At 36.2% G+C, this 23,996-nt stretch overlaps 1 protein-coding gene across 3 annotated transcripts in view; it reads left to right on the top strand.

The window, feature by feature from the left end:
• The window catches only part of KIAA0825 (KIAA0825 ortholog), a 252,911-nt gene that overhangs the window by 1,731 nt on the left and 227,184 nt on the right, over positions 1-23,996 (top strand). For 2 of the 3 annotated variants that reach the window (XM_055790172.1, XM_055790175.1), the window contains exon 2: positions 9,274-9,367. The gene's annotated coding sequence lies outside the window, so the exon portion shown is untranslated. Of the gene's footprint in view, positions 1-9,273; positions 9,368-23,849; positions 23,898-23,996 lie in introns of all 3 variants that reach the window. The other variant, XM_055790173.1, reaches the window with a different exon arrangement.

Here is a 23,996-nt window from a genome sequence, read left to right as displayed (position 1 = left end):
GTTGCACATGTATACCTTCACTGTGGAGTTGTCAGCACTGTAAAGTAGTTATTTTAATTTTTGTAAACTTGGACTTTTTTGTAAATAGTTTAATTCTTATTAACTACTATTAGCTACTAACCATTACTTAACTGGTAACTAATAGTTTTATGCCACAGGGCTTTTAACAGGCTGGAGAAGTCTTCAGCATACAAGCACACATATTTTCTAGTTTTTATTTCTTTTTTCTTGTGTCTGACACATAATACATGGAATCAAAATAACAGACCTCCAACATTGTACATTTATTTTTGCTTTAAAATACATTGTTAAGTGTAGCTTTAAGAAATTAACATGTTTTGACCTTAATTTTAGGCATGTCTGTTAAGTTTGGATTTCACTTACCCTCTTCGTTATTTTTTCAAAAAGATTGATTACATTTTTTGTCATAAAAAAAACTATTTTCTTTTTTTCCATCCTTGTTGTGATCTCATTATAGTAGCTAAATGTCTCTCAATTCATTATTTTTTCTCTTATGTACAAGAGTTAATATTAGGTCTCATAGGTCTAGGGAGCAGTCTCTTTAACTGGCGTACTTTTCAGTATCTCTGGGTTTTATTTGTTCTATTTATGTGCTTGTCAAAAATATGGTTCAGCTGCTCAGTATTATAAATTATATTTAAGCTGTTTGTGTTTTAGATGGATAACCACTTTTCCACTTTCTGCTTTACAGTACATGTAACATCTTTATAAAAATTCACAAGTGATTTTCAGTGCTACACAAATGGAATTTCACTTATAAAATTTCTGATTAGTTTTAAGGACTATCAAGGATGGCTGTATAGCTCTGATGTCCTCAGTACTTTAACAAATCAAGATCAGACGAATAAGTATTTCTTTTACTCTTTCACAGGAAGAGTTCACTTGCAGTGTTTCAGGTGCCTGTCTCTTGCAGATTTCAGTGGCTGCTGCTTTCTTAATTTTATTTCCTAGAGAGACAAAAAAAAAAAGATATTTCATTTTCAACCCACTGATCTAGCATTCTACCTTATACTTTTTGTTTCCTTTATGTTCTACACATAACTGTATTACCACGATGTCTTTTGCCTTGAAAATTCACTTCTTACATTTCCCTGTAGACAGCTATTATACTTTATGTAATATGTGTGAGTTGTGTTTCTCCAGGCCTCACTTCTGTTGCCACGATCAATGTGATCACGGTTGAACCTTGTCCTAAATCTCACAACATCTTTCTGCAAGCCTTCACCTCTTTACCCTTAACTTTGCAACTTAGCATTTGGGGAATTTTTTTTTCCATGTTTTTTGTCCCTCATTAGCCTTTTGACTTCCTGTGTTGAAAATTTTATGTAATTCCTTGCAGTAATTGTGGCAGTGATACAATCCATGCTTTAACTTCTATTCTGTTGTGATCTTACAGATTTTTTTATTTAGTGGAAGATATTTTGCCGTATGTTATTGCCATCATGCAGAGAAGTTTGTCAGTGGACTGATTAACAATTTCAGAGTTTAAAAATTACTCATTAGACCTCTTCTGTTGTCTCAACATAAATGTGTATGCTTGTTTAAGCAGTATTGTTTGGCAAAATTAAAATCACAATGCATAGCCAAATTTTGGTCAAACATTTAGAAATCACAGCTCTGTAAAAAAACCCATGAAGCTACACTGAAAAGTCAGTTGTAAAAGCTAAAACAGTATGAAATGTCTCCACACTGCCTTCATGTGGAGAAAAATCTAACTTTTTGCCCTGTTTTAAGTCGGTTTTATAAGTCTCTCGTAGTACAAAGCTCGAAATGACTCTGGCTTTGTTGAAACAGTGAAGGAATTTGAATTTTCTTCTATAGTGTTAAGGGTTTATAAGAGTTAGAAACAGTACCAACATAATATAAATCCACAGAAACTAGAATATCTTCTTAATGATAATTGGTCTGCTATAAACGTACCTGTGGTGTCTTTCATGAGCTCATGAACAAACGAATGGCAGAACAAGTGTTAAAATTTTTGCTTTTCTTCAAGCCTTGATGATTGTGTAAACTCTGTTGTCATGACTTTGTATTTATATTTTAAAACTTCTTTATGGTCTTTTTTGGAGGTGTTGTTTATGTTTCTTTTGTGTAACCATTTTTCTTATGAAGAACATTCTTCTGATTTTTCTAAGCTCAGCCTATATCCTTATGTCCTTGCATTCTGCTGCCCTTCTGCTGACTCACATTCCATTAATGTGTGTCAGTGAATCAGTATTGAGGGACAAATGTTAGGGAGAGCACAGAACAGTGTTCAGCAGCTGGTTCAGTAACTGTTGTGTAAGTGATGCCAAGCTATATACCTTGTGTGTCAAATAATGAATTAGCGAACTTCACTTCATTAGTGTACTTTCAGTCACTCATGACTTGCAATAAGGTTTTGTTTCTTTTTTCTTTTAAAATATAGGTAGTGGAATGGTTTTATTTTGCCTGTAATACTTAACCTTCCCTACCACGTAAAGTTCGTTTCTTGTCTTTGCCTGACATGAGTTAGTCCCTGGCTGCTTGGACCTTCTTTCTTAATCATATTACTGTTCTCCTGCCCTGACCTAAATCTGCTATACCTGCCTGGAATACTTAATTGACCTAACTCCCCCACTGACCTTCGAATATTTTCTCCTACATACGAGTTCCATTCTGGTATGATCAGCAAATTTTCCTTCATCAAAGTCCTTTCACCTTTTTTTTTTGAGAATCCACATAAGCTCATTCAGATTTTGTTTGTTGAATTTTAATTGTGTGTGTGTGTGTTCTAAAATACATTTCTTTGTCTTTCATGTATTCTTCTCTCTTAAGTGACTGCAGTCAGAATGGGGAATGAGTGTAACGTTAGCAGAAATCATAATTTTTTCTTGATTGTATGTTGTTAAATAGCAATGTATATACTCAGAATATTCAATAATATCTTCTCTGCAACAACCCTTCTCTCCACCCAGTGTTATTTCTTATTAGGCAATTGCAAACTGCATGATTGATGCCCCGCAATGCAGATAAAACATGAACCCTGGCTCACAGGACCTCAGAAAATCAAGTTAGGCATGATGTAACCAGTAGGTTAACATGTTGCATGTACGCTTTTTACTTTTTATGCTGTTGGCTGTACTTGAGGTTAGTACAGAGGGTAGGCAAAAGGTGTAGATAATTGTGAATGGAAGGAGAAAAGTACTAAAAAGAAGTTAGGAGAAAGTATGGCATAAATTATAATAGGGCAGATAATGAAAGTAGAACAAGAGTAAACTAGTATCAAGATACCTGACAGTATGTTACAGTTCTATAAAATACTATAATACAAGTATACAGTTCTATAAAATACTATGCATTTTACAAGTATACAGCTGGATGATTGTATAAAATTGTGACATCCAGGTATCAGACATAGATTTGCTACTTAAGGTGAGTTAACAGAGGATTGTAGCAGTTCCTTGTAACTGTTTAGTTGTACCTGTTTAGTTGTACCTTAAGTTAAGGTAGCTTAACCCCTGTTACCAGCAGATCTGGCAGGTAATTTTCGTGGTTTTACAACTTTGTTTGTGAGCCCTCCCTAGCAGTTCCAGGTTGTTGCTTTGGGATATCAGTGTCTCTTAGTGTCTCGTGGATATTTTAGTAGAAGCATTCAGTACTAAAATAATGTGTTCATTGGTGTGTTTATTTTATCAGAAATAATTTTCTACTGGACTCAAAAAGCAAAGAACATTTACCAAATAATAAATACAAATTAACTGTCAGAGTAATAGCAAAAAATCGATTGTATTAATGTAGTAAGCTATTGCCATGGCAAAACGGGTTTCTTTTCAGATAGGCTTTGAGGCTGTTTCAGTGCAAAATAAGCTTAACATCCATAATTTTTATTTTTCTCTAAGTCTTATGAAGAATTCATTAGAGAAACAAATTTTGCTTAGCAACTGATTGTTTCCCATCGCGTTTGTGGACTTGGAAGTTAAGAGAAGTGGAGTTCTGTTATGGAAAACATTACTATGTGATTCTCTACTTGGCTTTGGCACACCCAGATATAGGACAATCAAGTGGTTCTTGCATCCAGAGAGGCTGCTATATGCTATGAGGGAAATGCGCTCTAAATAATGTAAAGAGACAGCAGTGCCGTTTTGTGATCTGAGGAGCTTTTTGAGAAGTCCTCCAAATAGCTTCCTAAAAACATTCTGAGGATTGCAGAAAAAGTAGCTAGACTTTTTACAGAAGGGGCACTTTGGCAGTCCCTTATGCACCAAAGAATAAAAGACTTCCTTTGAAGCAATGACATAGATAAGGCCTCTCCCTCTTTTCTTTCACTTTCCCAACGAAGCAATGACATTTATTAGTGTAGAAGGTTTTTGCTGTCAGCGGTTTCTCCCATCTGGAGTGCCAGTGTTGACAGAAGGGCTGTGTGGTTAGCAACATTATTGCTCATAAAGTTCATCAGTAAGGGCTAAAGTAAGAGCAGGACTGAAATCCTGACTGGGAACAGAGTATCTCTTCACAAAATGCTAGGGAGCATGAGTGCTTCCTTTGGGAAGGCATTATGGATATCTTCTGTGTAAGCTTAAACTCTAATGATGCCAGCACTGTTTCTCCCTTTTCTTGTCTCCCCACTCCCAGCAGCATCCTCAAGGGTTTATTAGGCAGACCAGAGTAGAATTTAAGTACCCAAAGCCGTGCTTCCATGTTGTTTAGAAGTAAACATAAGAAGAAATGACTTTACAAGAGGAGCTGCAAGTACCAGTGGTCAATAGGATATGGATCATTTCAGTAATAAGAATGTTGTAGGTAGAATGATTTTTAATTTGGTTCACTAGAGATTCTGGGCGCAGGTGGCCTTTGAGATCTGTCTCCTGGAGTGGAGATATCACTGTATTCTTGTCCATCTGCAGCTAACTCTTTCCATGTTTTGGTGGCAGAAGGCTTAAACAAATCATAAAATCACAGAATCATTTAGGTTGGAAAAGACTTACAATCATTAAGTCCAACCCAGCACTGCCAAGTCCACTGCTAAACCATGTCCCTAAGAACCATATCTACGTGCTTTTTAAACACTTCCGGTGGCGGTGATTCCACCATGTCCTTGGGCAGCCTGTTCCAGTGCCTGGCCACCAGTTCAGTGAAGGAATGGCTGTTCCACTTGCAGGATTGTAAAGACAATATGGCTGGAGAGGGAACTAAACTGAAAAAAGAGCAGGATGAGGATTAATGGGGACACTAATTAGGAGAGTTGCATGTGTAGCATATTGGACATATATATGATGTAAATCTTCTGAGGTAAATGGTAGATGCTGTTTGAAATGTGGTAAATTAATCTGGCAGTTTTTAGTTTAAACATTTAGAGTTGCTTGCAGAAACTGATTTGCTGCAATCCGTGGAGGCATAAATTAGGCCTCAGTGAATTATATTTGGAGGTGTTTCCATATTTAAGTTACCCATACGCCATATTTTTCTAAGCAAAACATCCACCTCTGAAATTTTTAGAGTAAGTGTTATACTGGAATGAGCTTGTTGCTGCAAAAGACAATACAGAATTAATCAGAGACATTGCATCTGGTTAATGCGTATGTGTACATGTGTCTGTATAGAAATATATAGGGTGGTACTATGTGCTACACATGGGCTTTTCTTGAACAAAACGTGTTTCTTTCCTAATCCAGCTAATTCATTACAAAATATTTTTACAGAATATTAACAAATTAAAGTATGATTATGCATTCTATGCAAAAAATTCAGGTTTTTTTTAAAAATAGATAATTAGGACACTATAAGGAATTAAAAGGGAAATTGTGTTACAGAAAGAATCCTTGATTACAAATCTTTGATTTTTTCCCCCCCTCTTTATAGCATAGAGCATAGTTTAGAATTTTGCTGAATATGTGATTTGTGGAATTTAACCATAACTTGTGTTATATTTAGTCCTCAAATACATTTTTTCACTTTATTTTTTAATTGATTCAATGAAGCTCCTGCACTGTGATTCAGGTTGTAAAGACCACAGTGAAGGACTTTATTCTTTCTGGGCTGAGGAGAAAAATTTACATGTTCTCACAGGCAACAGTATTCTAAGATGGATTTTGATTAGTTTTTGTCTAGTTTTGTGTTTTATCTGTTGGAAAGCTGTGCAAGGGATTCACCACTCTGATGGACCGTGCTTCAAATATCAGCTTAACTTTATTTATGGACCCTTCTATAGCCTTTAGTTCCTATACCAACATTGGTCTTTACCTAAAAGACTGAATAATATAGTTAGCAATTCTTCCTTTTATAACTAAGTATGTCAGCTAGCTGTCAGCTCTGTGATGTGCCTGATCTTCTCTCTTGCAGAATCCAACTCAGTATCAAATCCAAGTCATCTGAATAGCAATACAAAACGCTGCCAGAATGTTACTCTGTTGTACTTTGTAATTTCCTCTTCTCTTAATTTTTAAATTTTACGTTTGATAAAGCTGAAACTCTTATATATTGTTGCTTAATTTTATTTCTTGTTCGTTAATATAGGTGCAATAATCAGTGTGAATGTTTCTGCTTACAATTTCAGTTCTAGCAAATGCGCTACTTATTTAACTTGTCCAAACATGTTGAAGGTATTGAATTTTAAGGCAAAAACAGTCACAGTCTGAAGAGGGAACACTGACAAGTTCAGTCAAAAGGGAGAAGAGGAATAATTTATAAAAGGAACTGTAGATAATGATGCCATCCAGTTGTTTTAAAGTGCATCTACCTCACCTTTAATGAATTAGATTTGTCAACAGCATATGTTTTATGCACTACTTCTAATGAAGTGGCATACCAGCTCTACAGTGTACTTTGAGGTTTATTCCATCAAAGCTTTTTGCTGTCGTAAAGTAGACCTTTTTAAATAATAGATACTAAAAACTACATTTAAATAACATTAAGGTTGTGACACAAACACCAAATGACAAACTTCAGGCAATTCAAAGTTAGGGCTGACAACTTGTCATTAACTGGCATTGTTGCTTTTTAAAAAAGAAGCACAATTGCATGATTTAAGGATTGAATGTCAGACTAACTTTAAATTTCTTGGCTTTTGTGGGCTGGAGTTACAACCTTACTGTCATTTTTTATATAGTTTTTTGCATAGGCTCTGTTTTCAGAAGAATAATGAAAGCAGTGGAAAAAGTACTGGCTTTCTTGGCTTTGTTCTTAATTTAAAACACAAATGTGAAAGTATTGGTCAAAGGACAGGGGCTAGTCTGTTGTCAAACGTACATGCCGTTCTTTTAAACTTCCTTTTGTCTTTGTTGATTCTTGTACAGAGCTTCCGAGTTACAGGGACTTTAGTCCTGGGGTACTTCAGCTAAACCCTGGAAAGTGCTGAGAGTTCCCAATTCTTTTCCACTTAAAGAACCACTTTCTTTTTAATAAACAGTACTGAACAAAACAGGAGTTTGATAAATGTAGAAAGCCTTGTAAAAATATTATTAATTACTTAAAATATTGTGAAACAAAAGCAGGTGAGTGAGATACTTCCTGTTACTTCTTACATACACTTTCCCATTTTCTTGCTGTTAAACATAATGGAACTTTCTATTCAGGTATGTTAGCATGCATGTGTCAAAGCAGTCCTTTCAATTACTCTGTAGAGACAATTCTCAAGGTCTTAAAGTCTAATGCAGACTATCTTATTTTCATCATAGTTTGTCAATTTAATCTACCATAAACTGGCACTGCTGCCAAGTGGGCAGGCCTGCACCAGCCACTCACTGCACTCGCCTACCCTGTGCTACCATCAGTGCTTGGACAGCTGCCTGGTAAATGGGGATAAATGGGCTTGCACAGGGTATGTGGCTGGTACATAGGTTTGGTAGGACATTTTTGGCAAACTACTTCTTGGCTGCCTGTTTTGATTCACTGCTACTGGATGCAGCAGTCAATCTTTAGTTCTTTTGTAACAGTCATAGAATTATGCAATCACAGGATGGTTTGGGTTGGAATAGACCTTTAAAGGTCACCTCGTCCAACACCATGCCATAGGCAGGGGCATCTTGCCTTGGATCAGGTTGCTCAAAACCCCATCCAACCTGACCTTGAACACTTCCTGGGATGGAGCATCCACAGCTGCTGGGCAACCTGTTCTAGTGCCTCACCACCTTCATCGTAAGAATTTCTTCCTTATGTCCAATTTAAATCTACCCTCTTTCAGCTTAAAACCCTTACCTCTTGCCCTGTTCCTACAGACTCTGGTAAAAAATGTCTCTCCATCTTTCTTATAAGCTCCCTTTGTATATTGATGCCAAAACGGCACAGGGTAACTGCTCAGAGACAAATTTCGTCTTTAAGCAGCAAAGGTATTTATTTCGAGCAACATTGTGGAGCTAGCTGATTCACACCAGACAAACTAGCTCCGAAGTTTTCAGTGGAAAGTCAGGTAACTTACACAGGTTGTGTGAGAGGTTGCAACATCTTTACGTACATATTAATTTGATTTTGACATCTAATCATTCTATTCATAATAGGTGGGATCTAGGTGGAGTAAACCTTTGTTCAAAGATTTCTTGACTCAAGGTCTCCTTATCTCCTTCAGGTGCCCACCTTATCTTTCGTAATTATTCAGAGTACATTCCTTTACTTTAACATCTTAAGTGGTACATTCCTTTAACATTGGCAGTGGAATCTTTTCTTTTTCAGAGTACTTTTCTTATTATTTAGAGTATATTCCTTTAACATCGACAATGGAACCTTTTCTAATTATTCAGAGTACACTCCTTTCTCAACACAGAGCATCACCCAGAACATTGTACCAAAGTCATCCTGACCAATCTTTTTAAGACCTTGCTCTGTTTCAATATGAAATGTTAATCTGGATCTTCCACCTCTTCTTTTTTGTAAGATGCTTGTTCTGCAAGTGTGTGACAACAACATACATTATTCTTAGTGACACTACTGAGCTATGTGGATCTTCCCTAAGCATTGCTTAGAGCTGCCATATGCTATTTTGGGTGATTCTGTGGCCTTCTTATATCCCATTCTCTGCATATCTTCTCTCCATTGCTTTCATACCTTTGGAACAATGAAATGAAGTGTTATGTAGCACCATCGTTGGTATAAGTATGAACAGAAATGGAGGTTCTAAAGTTAATTTTTTTTTTAACATTTTGAACTTGGACTGTTATTTACCAGTTGGCATTAGGAAGCATACTGTCCTACTGTGTGAGCAATTTATATAATACTTAAGCAATTATGATTTTTATCCATGAAAGTGTTAGTTCCTCAAATACTCCCTATCAGTAATTTTAATATCTTCTTTTTACATAGGACCACTGATGAACTATTAACTGAATCTTATGCATGGTTTCTTACAACTGAAAACAGGAAGATATCAGTTACAGAGAAAACATATTGACTGAAGGTATGTATTTATGTAAATTGTACATTGTTATGTTCTGAAATTGACTTTCTATGAACTATAAATGCTTAAAAAGTTCTAACAGGGTGGTTAATGAGACCTGTGAAGTTCATAGAACATACTTATTGGTACTAATCAAGAATATATGTGAATTTGTATTGATTGAAGAAAATCTAGCGCATGCTACATTTAAGTTGAAGAGTAAGAAGTTCTAAGCAAACTTTGCTTAAATTGACTGTTTTATAAATCCTTATTTCTTTATGACAGCTATAAAAATGGCTAGCTCTTAATTATTAAGAAATGGAAAGGTATGAACTTTGGATTAGTATAGTTTTGTAAGAAGTTTGAGTAAAGTATGTTGTTGTAGTAAGGACTTACACGGCTATTTTGGAAGCTAGTTGAGGTCACTGTTTTTGAAATGCATATTGTACTTCGTAGCATTTGCTTAGGTGCAACAGTTCCTAATATTTACTACATTTGGAGCAGAATACAGTCTGTTCTGTAATATACATAAACCCCTAATAACCTCTCGACCCTGTGAAGAAGGGGTCAGAAAATGTGGCCTATCTCTCAAGTTGCCTGAATCTCTTTTATCTGTATAATCAGTCAGTTTCTCTCCACTCTTTTTATTGCCTTGTCATTAGGGCATAGTAGTACAAAAATCTAACTTGAATAAAAAGTTGTAATCATTCCAAGAAGGACTGAGTGGTTTAGTGGTACAGTGGATTATTTGAAATATGAATAGTAGGCTCTACATTGTTTTAATTCTTACCATGCAATTTGACTGGAAGCACGTGAGTTGTATCAGGTAATGCAGATAGAGGGGATGGTAAGCAATACAGCTCAGTTACTTCTTTTCCTCTGATACACCTATCTCTGGTGCTCACTGTGATAGAAGGGAAAAAAAAAGGAAAAATCATTCTGGTCTGCCTTGATATTAAAAATCAGATTATTTGTTTAATCCCATTCCATGGCACACACTTGCAAAGTAATAGACTAACTTGGAACAAACTTAAAGTTTCTGAAGAAAGTTCAGCTCCAACATCGGTATGAGGCAGGATATTGTAATGACATTTATTACCAGTAGATAAACTAGGGAAAAAATATCATTTCAATATATGCTCCCTCCCTTTTCTATCCCTGAACTCTTTCATCATTATTCAGAATACATAACATTAACTACTTTTCTCATTGGATGTTTTGTTTGTGCTTGTAGCATTCTCCATAGTGTTTCCTGTTGGTGTACCAGTGAATGGAAGCTTGTGCTGTGACCCAGCCAAAAACAGTGGTCCCAGCAAGCATAATTTGCAGATCAGTAGAAAAGAGTTGGAACTCAAAGGTTCAGGGTAGAACTCTTATATAAAAATAGATTTGATCACAACTTATGCTTCTGAAGGGTATTCTGCTAATTCAGTTTTAGGCAGTTAAGTTAAAAAATATATAGATTGAACCTTAAAAGCCGATTGCAGTGTACGTTTCCAGCTTGACTCTTATATGGCTTACTACTTTTTAACTTTAAAAAGCTGTAAAATGTTATAAGAGTAACATAAGAAAAAAGAAATATGCTAAAATGTTAATGTGACCCCATGTTGTGGTTTAACCCTGGGTGGTGACTATGCACCACACAACCACTTGCTCACTCCCCACCCTGGTGAAATGGGAGAAAGAAGCAGAAGGGTAGAAGTGAGAAAACTTGTGTGCTGAGGTAAAGACAGTTCAATAGGTAAAGCAAAAACTGTGCATGCAAGCAAAGCAAACCAAGGAATTAGTTCACCAGTTCCCATCAGCAGACAGATGTTCAGCCATCTCCAGGAAGGCAGCTCCATCACATGTGACAGTTACTCGGGAGGACAAATGCCATCAGACCCCACTTCCTTCTTCCACCACTTGGCATGATGTCCTGTGATATGGAATATCCTGTTGGCTAGTTTGGGTCAGATGTCCTGGCTGTGCCCCCTTCCAACTCCCTGTGCCCCTCCAGCCCTCTCTTGCTGGCTGGGCTGCAGAAACTGAAAAGTCCTTAACATATTGTAAACATTACTTGGCAACAACTGGAAAACATCAGTGTGCTCTCAGCATTGTTTTCACACCAAATCCAAAACATGTCACTGCACCAGCTACTAAGAAACTTAACTGTATCCCAGCTGAAATTAGGACACCCTAGGAAAAAAGTTTTTACTTTTTTTTTTTTTTTTTTTTTTTTGTCTGTGATGTTCCTCTCTCTTTCTCTCGAGAAACTTGAAATGTAGCTTTTGTTTGGGGGAAAAAAAACACTGAAACCCCTTAAATCTTTAATTTTCAGTCCAGTTTTGTTCTGAAGCAAAAGATTTATTTCATATGATAGGCAAGTAATGCACATTGTTTACACTGCAGTTCCACTTCTTGGCTGGTTGCACAATTCATTTGAGCCTTGTAATTATGTAAGAAATAACACAGTGCATGGTGTTCACTTTTAAGATATTTATAAACACTTGCCCTCTTAATCATGAAACCAAAGGCTAAGTGCTTTCTGCACTAGAGAATTTAATATATCTTTACAGTAGTTTAAGATGATAGGGAGGAGGACCCCTTTCTGCATCACAAATCAGCTGATTGTCTTTCCTTTTTACACAGTAATTTATGACCTGGTCTGGTTCCAAAGAGGCATTTATTTTTGCCTGTGTGAGTGCATTTAGTTATGATTCCCTCTCCCACCTTTTTACACTGTTGCCTCTATCATTGAAATAGTATCCTTCACACAGTATCTTCTCAGAAGCAATGGTAGGATGTATTTGGGCTCTCCCTGAGTATTCATGAATCATACCGACATGGCATTTCCATGGCATATACATATATGTGTGTGTATCTATATATGATTTAAACAGTATAGAGGTAAACAAACTGCACCATGAAGTGTGAGGTGTTTCTTTCCTGAGCTGACAACTGCAGGTCTCTTAGTTGCCTTCTGATATGGAGCTTCAGGCTGGAGTGAGAGTATAGGTTAAAAGGTCCTTGGGAAGAAGGAAGTTCCTTTCACTATAACTATTCCTTTATTTTCCTTTCTTTCTTCTTCAGCAGCAATGGAAAATTATTGTGGATAAATATTCTTTAGAAGTGCCACTTGGTTTTGCTTTTTTTTTTTTGCTTTTGTAGCATTATAGTTCTGATGACTTGCACTTCCTGCCAAGAAATAAAGATGTAACATCTGATAATGTAAGTTATCAAGTGAGACAAAGCTGGATCAAAATAGAGAGAGGATGCTCTGGGAAGATAAAGGCCTTCTCTGGGCTACTAGTCAAAGAAGTAATTTATATATGGCTAATGAATTAGGAAGAAGCTCCTGTCTTAAAAAAAATACAAATATTAAAAATTTAGCTTCCCTGATAGTTACAGAACTGCAAACCAGCGAGACACAAGGTTTAATTTTGTACTATTTTGATTACTATTAAGTAGACATGGTGTAGTCATACTTTCATTTCAGTCAGTATATTTGTACTGATCTACAGATGTCTTTCCTATCTACTACTTCCATTGTGTTTGCTAGTGCTTAAACCCTAAATGATACATAATCTGTGTTTTTTGAATGCATGCAGCTAGCTAGTGGCAGTCAAGACATAGTCAAGACTAAGTACTTCACTTAAGGAGGCTTAAACCAATGTTCTTTTAATTAAAACTGGGAATACCATTGGTGTCTGTGTTACTCATATAATTTTTTTCCCTCCTTTAAGTGATCCTTTGATCAGATCCTTTTTTTGGAATAAAAGAACATACAGGTCCAATCTGATGCAGAGCTGTGGTAGAATCAATATACTGCTGAGTATCAAAATTGGGCTTTGGCTAGCAGTGCTAAAAGAGAGAAATACAGTGAAATGTTAAAACCCTTACTTTTCAAGGAAACCAAAATAAAAAGGCAAGCAGGAGGATATCCGGCCACGAAGATGAGTGATTATGGAGAGACAGTTGCCAGCCCAAACTGTTAAAAGAACACTAAACCACTGCTGTATTAGTAGAAAGTGTAATTCTCTTGCTGTGGAACTCGGACCACCATCTAGACATACACCTCTGCATTTCATAGTGATTTTATGGATTCCTTAAAGACAGGCTTTTATTGTTTTGGTGTATTCTGAGTAGTTACCAAAGAATCTTTTAAAACTACTTGATTAGTCTTAAATTAGGCCTGTACATGGGACAAGCAATCTGAGGTATTTAAAACAAATACTTAACATGAGGCTTCTGGTGTAAAGCATCTTGGTTATTTTGTTTTCTTTTTTCAGAGCAAGTAATATTTCAGTACCTGACTGTAACTTTAAATAAGTCAAAATACTAAGAAGCAGTAGTCTTTCAGCTGATTATAGAAACTGGTGTGTCTATGTGGAGAAAATATTTTACATAAAAATGTATTATGCTTTGATTAATCCACATAAACTTCAAATAGAATGCTAATTATACAATACTGTGCCTCATCAGAGAAATCAATTACTTTTAAACTGATATATGTGAAGCAGGGAGTTATGTTATCAAGCTTACTTTGAAGACAAGCCAACAGAGAGGAAAAAGATTACAGATCACATCCTTTTGTGGAAGCTTATTTGCCTTGAACCTATTTCCTGTTGTCAAACGGTAACCTTTCTCAGACGGTTGCTGATGTAGTTGAATATAAAGTTGCCCTCCTTGAAATTCTGATTTATATTACATGTTAGCAGCAACCATTTGGTCAATCTTAGAAATGTAAAATGATCTTGAAACATCTTATGAGATCTACTAAATTGAAATTATTTGTATAATCTTTTTCTTAATTCAGTTAGCTTATGACATGCAATTGTCACCTTTTGCAAGCAATTTTTTCTTCAACTTGAAAGTGCCGGCTTCTTTACACACAATTACAGTTGTTGCTTTGCTAATCCTGTGAGTCAGTCTGCACTAAACAAGAAGCTTATCTCAAATCCTTGGCAGCTTCAGTGAAAATTAAAAAGCATGCTTTACTGTAGAGGTTGTCAAGAGTGGAAATAATATTTGTCCAGTCGGACAGCTTGCTTTTGTAGTCGCTAAATGAAAGTTGAGATTCTGTCTCTTCCTTGAAAGCTTCTGTGTCAAGAAGGTAATTTGGACTGTTTGTGGTTTGACAGGAATTATTAAAATCAGATGAAGTGAAGGGAAGGAAGTGTGAGAAAGCAAAATTGACAGTGACACTCTCTATTATTTGCAGCTTGGATCATGATGACTATGTTGATATGATAGATTCTAAATGTTAGGTTCACTGTTGGGATATGTTAAGCAGCACATACAGTAAAATGCAGTTATAGATGATTTTTCTGACTTAATGCAAAGCCATCCAGCATTTATTTTCCTTGGGAAACCTGAGAGAGGGAGTGTAGCAGAAAATGAAAGACCAGAGGGGCAAATAGAAAGAAAAAGGGAGTGGTTCAGAAAGAATTTTTCTCCTTTGTGATTCAGTTCAACAACTCTTTATCCTTTCTTTGAGTTCATAAAGCTTGCTAGTATACTTACAGCAGCAATATAACTTAGGATTAAGAAGTAATGGAACAGGTCATAAAATATCTTTTTCCAATTACTTGAGTTTTGCTAGGAATTTTTTAGCATTAACAGTTTTGCATAGAGTGAGCTCAAGTCTTAAAGAGTGCTGTTTCACATCAATTTTTCATGACTTGCATCTTGCATGTTATTTTTAAATAGTGATCTTTTCTGCCACTTTGAGATAAATAATTTAAAAATTAAATTATTGCAATATTCATATAGCTGAATTTTTAATTGCTGAAAATATATTAGCTGTACACTGCATCTTTTGGTGTCTAGTGAATATACAATATATTATTTAATCTTAATCCTTTGTTTTATCTCCTGGTTGTATAGGTAAACTTTCAGTTTTTGAATAGGCATCTGAACTTAGTGCATAAGTAAGACATGTGATTAGTCAAGTTTGAAGGTTGCTTTCATTTCTGTGTGGTTTCCTTTTCTGTTCTCCAGTACAGGACTGTTGTGAAAAATTCTATTTTGGGGCAATTTTCCTTGTAGAGTCTTACGATTTTATATGAAATTAGAGAACTGAAAGGAAAACAGGTGACACATGAAAGTCTTTGCTGTTATTTAGCATAGCCATAGCTTCATACCTTTCAAACGTCATGCAACGTTTGAACAGTTAAGCCATGCCAGTATAGCAAGTCCTGTCTCTCATCTTCACCTATCTGTGCAGTAGAGTGAAGCGTATTAGCATCCAGAGTGATTTATCTACCAGAACAAAAGAGATAAGGGAGCAGAATGACTGAGGGAAAAGAGGTTACACAGAATTGTTCACACACTTGCAAAATAAGGACTGTCATGAGAGAAGAGGGTGGTGTTGAAAACACAGTGGGGACACTGGTAAAGGAGGTACTCCAGTAACAGAGCACATAAAACTCGTGTTGTGAGAAGAGGGTGCCAAATGCTGATGTGAGCTGGAAGGGACAATGTGAAACACAGACCACCACCCTGAAATAAGAGTGGTTTGAAAATGTCTGTACAGGACAATCTTAGAGGGAGGTAAAAGACACAGCCATGAGCTGCTCCTATGTAAGAAATGAAATATATAGTTCTGTAGTTGCAGAAGCACATATTTGTACTATCAAAAAGTTAGATTAACGTTAGAGTTTTCTGTTTTGATGAAAATAGTACCTACCAGCCTGAGGTGCTGTCTCAGCTGTGGTTGATGCTTCTCGTAGTAAAACGCAGTCCTTAGGATAAGGAAAAGTGAGGAATGAAATAGTATTCCTGTTTTAATAGGGGTAGGTGATTTACCCAACTCCTGTTCTATAGTGGAATTAGTAGTGTTTAGTAGAACTAGGAATCAAATTCTACTCACAAGGGTGTGACACTTGCAACTGAATATGTGTCCTGTAGGGAGCTGGCCACTGCTGTGTTGGTCATGTGTAGCAGGCAGATAAATCAGGCCAGTTTCACACTTCAAAGCAATACTTTACTAGTTGTTATCAGTCATTACCACACGAGATTAAAACTTAGTCCTTAACAAGCTTTCCTAAACTGCTAGTATACAGTACCACAAAGCTGATGCAGCATAGCTACCACTGATGGCTTGGGTCCTTAGTTACTGAATCTGATGATTCTTAGTTGATGATCTTAGTTACTGAAGTAGCCAGCCTCAAGCTCTTAGTGAGAGAATAAACCCAATAAGCAACTTCCAGGGTTTTTTTGTTTGTAATTTATGCTTCTTCTCAAAAAGATAGGGAGGATCTCATTTGTCCTCAATGCAACTGATTTCATTTTTTCAGATCAGGACTTGTTCTGGCTTTGCCAAGCATCTTTTCTGTTTATTCTGCAGGTTTCTTCTGGTCCCAATAGACATATTTCCTGCTTTATTTGTATATTGTTCTCCAGTCTTGCATGTGTTCCTGTCTGCCCGTGTTTTTTTGAGTCCATTTTGTGCAACTGTACCATAAGGTTTTTTTGTTCCTGCTTCTGTTTAGCTGAATTACAAAATGCTTACGCATTTTCACAGGTTATGTTGTTAGTAGTTATTACGGTGATATAGGATGCTTACGCACTTTCAGCAGTTATGCTGTTTTAGTGACCTTGTGTCCTTTTTTCAGTGCAAGGGAATATTAATTATGTCATACTTAAAATGGTGGATATGGATTTGCTGTGCCTAGAAGCATGGGTTCAGCAGTCAATTGGAGCTGTGAGATGGCATTCTGATGTTAATACTGAATGGGAGGTGACAGAGTACACTTGAGCCATAGTAGTTTATCACCTGACAAAAAGCAATAATGAAGGAGTACCCAGAGACAGGAAGAAGCAAGCTATCTGCCATTCATGATGAAGCATTGATTGGTTCTTAGAGATACACATACTCTGTTACCTCCTTCAGCTACTGATAGGAGGGTAGGTACTGATAACTCCTGGTAATGCATTGTAAACAGCATTATCTTATACTCTTATACCTGTGTATTATGTAGCCTATTGTTAACTATGAATTGTGGTATAAAAGTGTATGCGTGAAAGACAGTCCCTTTGAAAGAAATTTGAAGACACCCCCCCACCCCCCCACCCCCCCCCAAATGCATTTCATTTGGGGGCAAACAGTGATAAATGTCAACTATAAATCTTTATATTTACTTCTGTATCTCTGTGTCATCATTCAGTGGTGGTATTCTTTAAATGCATTATGTGCACAACTACTTCCATGTGCAGTTAGGGTTGGTACACCTGCCCTTCCTGAATGTGCAGATTTTACCATAGCATTCAGCAAAACACTTATAGTTTTGAAAATATCCTAAACCTGTTAGAATCCACCTCTGTCTCCTGGTGTGTGGTACTTATCAAAGGGGAGGTTAGTTGTATCAGGCTACATCTTCTAATGGCTGTCTGTGGAATTAGTCTGAAGAGGAAGGCGAGAGAAAAACACCATCCCTAGCATTTCAGTATTTACAGTGTTTTCAAATACAAAAGGTAAGATATTTGTTTAGAGATTCAGCACACAGTGGATCAGAGTAGACGCTCCTGGCAAAAGTGAATATGAATTATTTTGCATAGTTCCACAGTTAATTTCAGATTCCTCATTGCTTGTTCATGTTAGTGCGTAATGGTTGTACTGACTTTTATTCTTAATATAAACAACACAAACACATTTCACAATTTATACAACATAGTTTTTTTACTGCAAGTGTAATACATGTGTTTACATTTTGGCATAGGTTAGTCTATGAAGATGTAATTTAACATTTCAGTTCCTACTGAAATGTATAGCTCAGTTATCAGCTGAGACACCTTTCCTTGTATAATTGATTTTTAGTGCCGGGCTTTCAGTTCTGGCAAAGGTGTGTCTTTTTTAAATTTATTTTTTTTAAAGACACAATCATAATGTAGTGCCAGTCTTGTGATTAGCAGAAGTTCACTTTCCACCCCCTCCTCCCCACAAAGGTTTATTCAGCGAAATTTAAGGGAAGGAGCCTGGAATCTTTTCCTAAAGACATCTCCTAAGAGATGAAGATACAGGTCACCAAAGGCTTTTGGTGGGCTTGGTCAGTAGAATCTAGTGCACACAGTGATTAAACACTTCTTTTTGATTTCTAAGGGATAATCTCCCCTTTACTCTTCTGTCAGTGTTTTATGTAAAGGACTCGTTTACTTTGATAGTATGTGGTGGCAGTTGATACCAGTACCACTGGAGCTAGAAACGAATGCTGTATTTTTGGAAAAGTAACATGTTAATTTCCTGCCTGTTTGTGATACCAGCTGTTAGAAGGTTGTTGAAATAGAAAAGTAATATGAGCAGCAAAGTTTTTTTAAAGCAATGGTGTTATACTAAATAAGCCTTTTCAGTATTTTTAAAACATGTTGGTAGGCTGTCAAAGTGAAAGAAATTTCAACATTTCAGAAGTCACATAAATGAAATTTCACTTAAATGAAGTTTGAGTAAAAAGTACATGAAAAATATCAACATTTTTTATTTTTCTGTACTAAATTTTACTGTCCCATCATAATTATTTTCATACCATACAGGATCTGCTTCTTATTTATACAGCAGGGACTCCTATATCTGTCACAAGGATTTTGAGAAAATGCGAGACCTATTCAATAGTTTTGAACTGAGATTTTTTTGAAACACTGAGTAGCTCTAAAAATAAATATCTGAAAGAAGGGATTCCTGTGTTGACTTACTAAATTATGTTCATCTTCAGTAGTATGAATAACATTTAAATTCACTAATCACATCTTTTTGACCAGTTACACAAGGCATTTTCTGGCACCTGTTCTGGTGTCCGTTACAACAATACAAGCATGATGACTAACTTGCGTATTAAGAAGGGATCAGGAGTAGGAGCCTGAAACTGTGAGTAATTTAAGTTAGAGCTGAGAAATAAATGTTTAAAAACCGAATCAAAATCAACAGTAAAATTTGTAACAAAGTTGACAATGAATATATGGTATAAAGAAATAAAGTTGCTTCAAATGAAGGTATAGTTTATTGTCAGTAAATGGACTAAACTTCAAAGGAAGAAGTCCTTTGGACTATGACAGAGGAAGGCCTCGATTTTCTTCTTTTCTGTGTACAGTTCTTACCACACCATGGTATATTTTGGAAAATAACTGAATTGTTTTATCTACAAATACTTTCTGTTTATCTACAGATACTTTCTGTATATTTTATGCTGATGACAGCTAAAAGCTGAACTTTAAATAATAGAATTTAAGCCTAACACAAAAAATACTGTAATCTGTTGAATTAATATTTGGGGCTGGAAGATTAAGTTTAAATAGACAAGGAGCTTGAGTTTCCACATAAGTAACGTAAGTATTAGTAAAGTTTGTCAAGACCTGTCTTTTCTGCTTCTGTTTATCTTACTTTTCCATCTTTTTCCATGTCCTTGAGGGTATTCAGTTGTAGACAGTGACCTTCTGCACTGCTTTCTGAAGCTGAAATAGGCCCGCAGATTGAAAAACAATGGGCTGAAGACTGCTTTGTTATGTAGGAAGCCAAGGTAAATTACATGTGGAATCATAGAGCCTTCCTTCTTTAAAGTGATTCCAGTTATGGTTGATTTAAGTACAAGAGTATATGATTGTTTATGAAAAATCTTGAGATTCAGTCATACAGCAGCTATTCCAAGGTAGAAATTCTGTCTGGATGTTTTGAGACCTAACAAATACCTTTTCAGAACCACTTATGTATCTTTTTTGGCCTCCTCCTTTTTGATAGTTATTAGCTATTTTTTCCCAAGCTAGGAGATTCATAATAGTTGTGTTCTTTCTGCCTTTGTTGTGCTACTTCAGCAAAGCCAGGAGAATTACTTTTATTGTGTATATGTCCTCAAACAGAAATAGACTTGTCATAAATATATCTGAAAATAAGAACAAGGAAGTTTGTGAACTTAGGTTTGGAAATATTATAATTTCTGTATTTTTTTACTTCAGATGTCTATATAAAACTACGTTAGTGACTTGAATGGAATTCACAAGTTTATTAAGAACTCCCTCTCCTGTTGTTTTTTGGTTTTTTTTTTCTAGTCAGAAGTGATCTGACTGGAACATGAACATAACACAGATACCTTTATGAAATAATCTAAAAAAAAATCAATGCTGCAAAAATTTATTTCTTCAGCTCTTTAACTTAAACAGGTTAAGAAAGTGTAAATGTACAAGTGTAAGAAAATGTGTGTAGTTGTGTAAGTTTAAAAAAGTGTGTATTTACGAACTATTAATGTATAGTCATTTTTCTAAAACCTATGTAATTGTTCTTTGAAGTTATAATTTATCTGGTTCTTCTTTGTTCTTACACCTTCCCTAATAAGTATTGTACCCAGATTATGTCTGAAAGGACTTTCAGTATGCAGAAGTCCAACACAGGAACATCTGACCTTAGCACTTTGTATTGTTCATGGCACGGCAACTGTAGTCTGTTGTCCTACTTACCTATACCTTGTCTAATATCTCAGTCTAGGCAATAGCGTTTTGTGGTAGGTGAGAATGAAACAGTAAGCAAGAAAACTGGGTTTTTGAGGATTTGCTTGCCCAGCCTGCTGTATTCAATAGAGTTGCAGCTGGATGTGGGGAACACAGGCAGTGAAAAACATGGTGTATTTTAAAAGACTCCGTAGTCCTGGGGAACACCAAGAACTGGGTGTAATTGGATAGTTCTGTCAGTGTGGCAGCATTTGCTTACGAAGAGAGAAGGTGATGACAAGTGCACTATTTCTTCTGTAATATAGGAGTTTTAAAGAAAAAATGCCTTATCTAAAGAATTACTCTCAGTGCATCACTTTTAACTTTTTTTGGGGAAAAAAAGTGAAAACTGAAAAATTGGTAGTCAGATGTTGTTTCTTAAGAGAACAAAAAGTTGACTATTTTAAATAATTTTATGTGGAAAGCATTAGATAAAACATTCACAATAAAATCAATAATGCATTCGATATAATTGAAGGTGACAAGATACAACCTTTCTATAGGCTTTAAGAATTCTGTTAACTAAAAGGAGGAATAAAGAAGAAAGCAACAGGAACAAATCAGGATATACAACTCCCTTTCCCTTTTCCTCCCTTCCCCATTTTGTGTACCGCTTAATTACAAAGATCTTGGAAAACTTACTTTGAAGAATATATGTAAGTGAAGTTGTAAACAATGTCTTTAATAGCCATCTTTCAAAGTAAAAATGAAAGAAATATTGTCCTGTTCTGGTAACTGAAACTGTCTATTCATTAATTAAACTAATGAATAGTAAATCCAAAAATACCTTTTATATACTTCTTAAGATCCTATTTGTATGCCAAGTATTAGCAAGTCATCTGGAAATTTTTAGAAATGTAACATGAATATGTTTCATTTCAAACACCTAGAAAATGAGTAACAACCTTTGTCACAGAATGACATTTTGATTTTGATAATTTATCTAATTTGGCACAGGAATTTCTGTGAGGAAGAACATACAGGCCTCGACCAGATCATTGTGCTATTTATCACGTATTTTCCAGCTTCAGTGATGACTAAGGTAGAACTCCTTGAGTCAATGTTTTTTGTTAAGGAACCTGAATTTGGTTTTTGATTGTCAGCTGAAAGAGGTAGAATTCTTGTGGGAGAGACCTGGAGGGCAATAGTTTGCAAATGGTGTTGTGAAAAGCAATATCCCTTGCAGTTACACTCTCTCCTTTCTCACACTTCTAGTATTCATGTTTAGGCTACTGTGCACATTGTTTCAGTTCCTCTGTTATGTGGAACAGTGCTGTTCTCAAACACATCATAGTCATGAGTGTCTCATCTTCTGCAGTTTTGGTGCCTAATTATTGTTTCATTATTTTCAAGAGGAAACCACATATATCAACGTCAATATTGTTGTAATGACTTTTTTGTTGTTTATTTTCCTTCCTTTGCCACTGTGTTTCTGAATAACTTCTTATGCAACATGAGGCACCAGTATGCAAATAAATGCTTTGAAAACTTACTCAGAAAGGCAGACATAGAAGTTACACAGTTCTGAGATTCAATGGAGAAACATCTTTCCAACTAGTATATTGTATGCTGCTCAGTTAGGTTCTCATTCTGAGTGAGGTTTCAAAACTGCTTGATGAAGCTGAACCTCTGGATTTTATCATAACTTGTGTCCTGAAACTCTGCCTTGGGACATTGCTCTGGCAATGTCCACGTCCTTACTTTCATCAGACCATTCTGAGTGCAGTAGCTGACATTTTCAAAGAGGTTTGATGTGAGGAAATACCTTTGATGATTGTTTTAAAGCTGAGGTCTCCCCAACCTCACTGGTTGTTTTTTGAGTATGGTTTGTCAACACTTGCATCTGAGTGAGCTGAAGGACCACAGGTAGCCTGTCGTAGTTTTCTTTGGTACAAGGAGGAGAAGAGTCAAGCAGATGCTCCTGGATGTGAGAGGTTAGTCCTCAGTACTTAAACCCACTTTGAATATATTTAGTGTAAATGCTGGTAAAGTGTCTCAGAGTCTCTTATCAGGTTGCTTATTCTGCTTCTGCCAATTGGAGATGAGATATTTCCTGTTTAAAACACTTGGAAGGTGTGATTCATCTGCCAAACAGCAAGCATCCTATAATCAATTAATTTTTCTTCAGTTAAACAATACTTTTAGAGATGTGTCCTCATATTTGGTAAGGTGTTCTCTGCAAGTACCTTTTCTAGATGTCTCAGCAGTCCCTAGCTGGTAGATGCTTTTACCATGTCACTTTGTGCTCATTTCTCACTCACATTTTCATCAAGTTCCTTTCTGCAGGAAGTCTTTGGAGACATGACTTTTTCCCTGCTTTCCAAAATCTCCAGATAGCACAAATCAGAATGAAGATTACCTACACAGAAAGTGCTAGCTGTAATCACTGAATGCTGAAATCAAGACACAGCTGTGTGACCCCTCCAGGAAGGCTGTTGTTTGCCATACATACTTCTGAAGTACCAACTTCATTCAGTCCCTGACATTTAAGGATCTGGGGTCATCATTTTCCATGTTTCTAGCATCACAGCATGACTGCATCTTTAATTAGCAATACCTAATGTTTTAAGGCATTTTCTCATACTGGATTACAAATTCTGGGCATGTTCAGCAGTCAGTTACAGGGATTTCTTTTCCATTTGTGCAACTATTTTCCTGAATCTTACTATATAACTTAATTATCCCTGAGTCTTCTACCCCTTTGCAAAACTTGGCTGAAATGGAGAGGAGCATGCACCTGGGACAGCAGTGAAGGTTTCTTAGGAGTTCAAAGATGGAAATTGCATCCTTAAGATAAGTCTGATTTCATCTATCGGCTGCTTTGAAGGTTGGGGTGAGAGACTGAGAAGCTTGATGTTTCCATTGCACACTCCTGGATGTGGAGTACGGGGGAAGCAAGCAGATGCTTTTTATTCAAACAACACCTTGTCTTGCAAGCTTGAAAATACCTCACTTGTTCTAGATTGTGTGTACTCCAGTATATATATGCCAGTGTAAATGGTGAAAGGAAGTAGAGTGTCATTACTTTACTTGTGGTATTTTTTTTTTGAAGGAGAAAGAAACAGGAGTTGAAGGGAGCTTTTGAAGTTGAAAATCGTAGGTGAATAAGTAGTGTGTGACTGCATTACCCTCTGGTATCTTAGTGATGTAGTGGGCATGTATGGCATGAAACTTTACAAGTTGAGATGTGCCAGCAAGA

The sequence above is a fragment of the Falco peregrinus genome, chromosome Z, assembly GCF_023634155.1.
Source record: "Falco peregrinus isolate bFalPer1 chromosome Z, bFalPer1.pri, whole genome shotgun sequence".
NCBI lineage: Eukaryota > Metazoa > Chordata > Aves > Falconiformes > Falconidae > Falco > Falco peregrinus.
The sequence above is the reverse complement of the archived record's forward strand: the minus strand, read 5'-3'. Positions and strand labels throughout refer to the sequence as shown.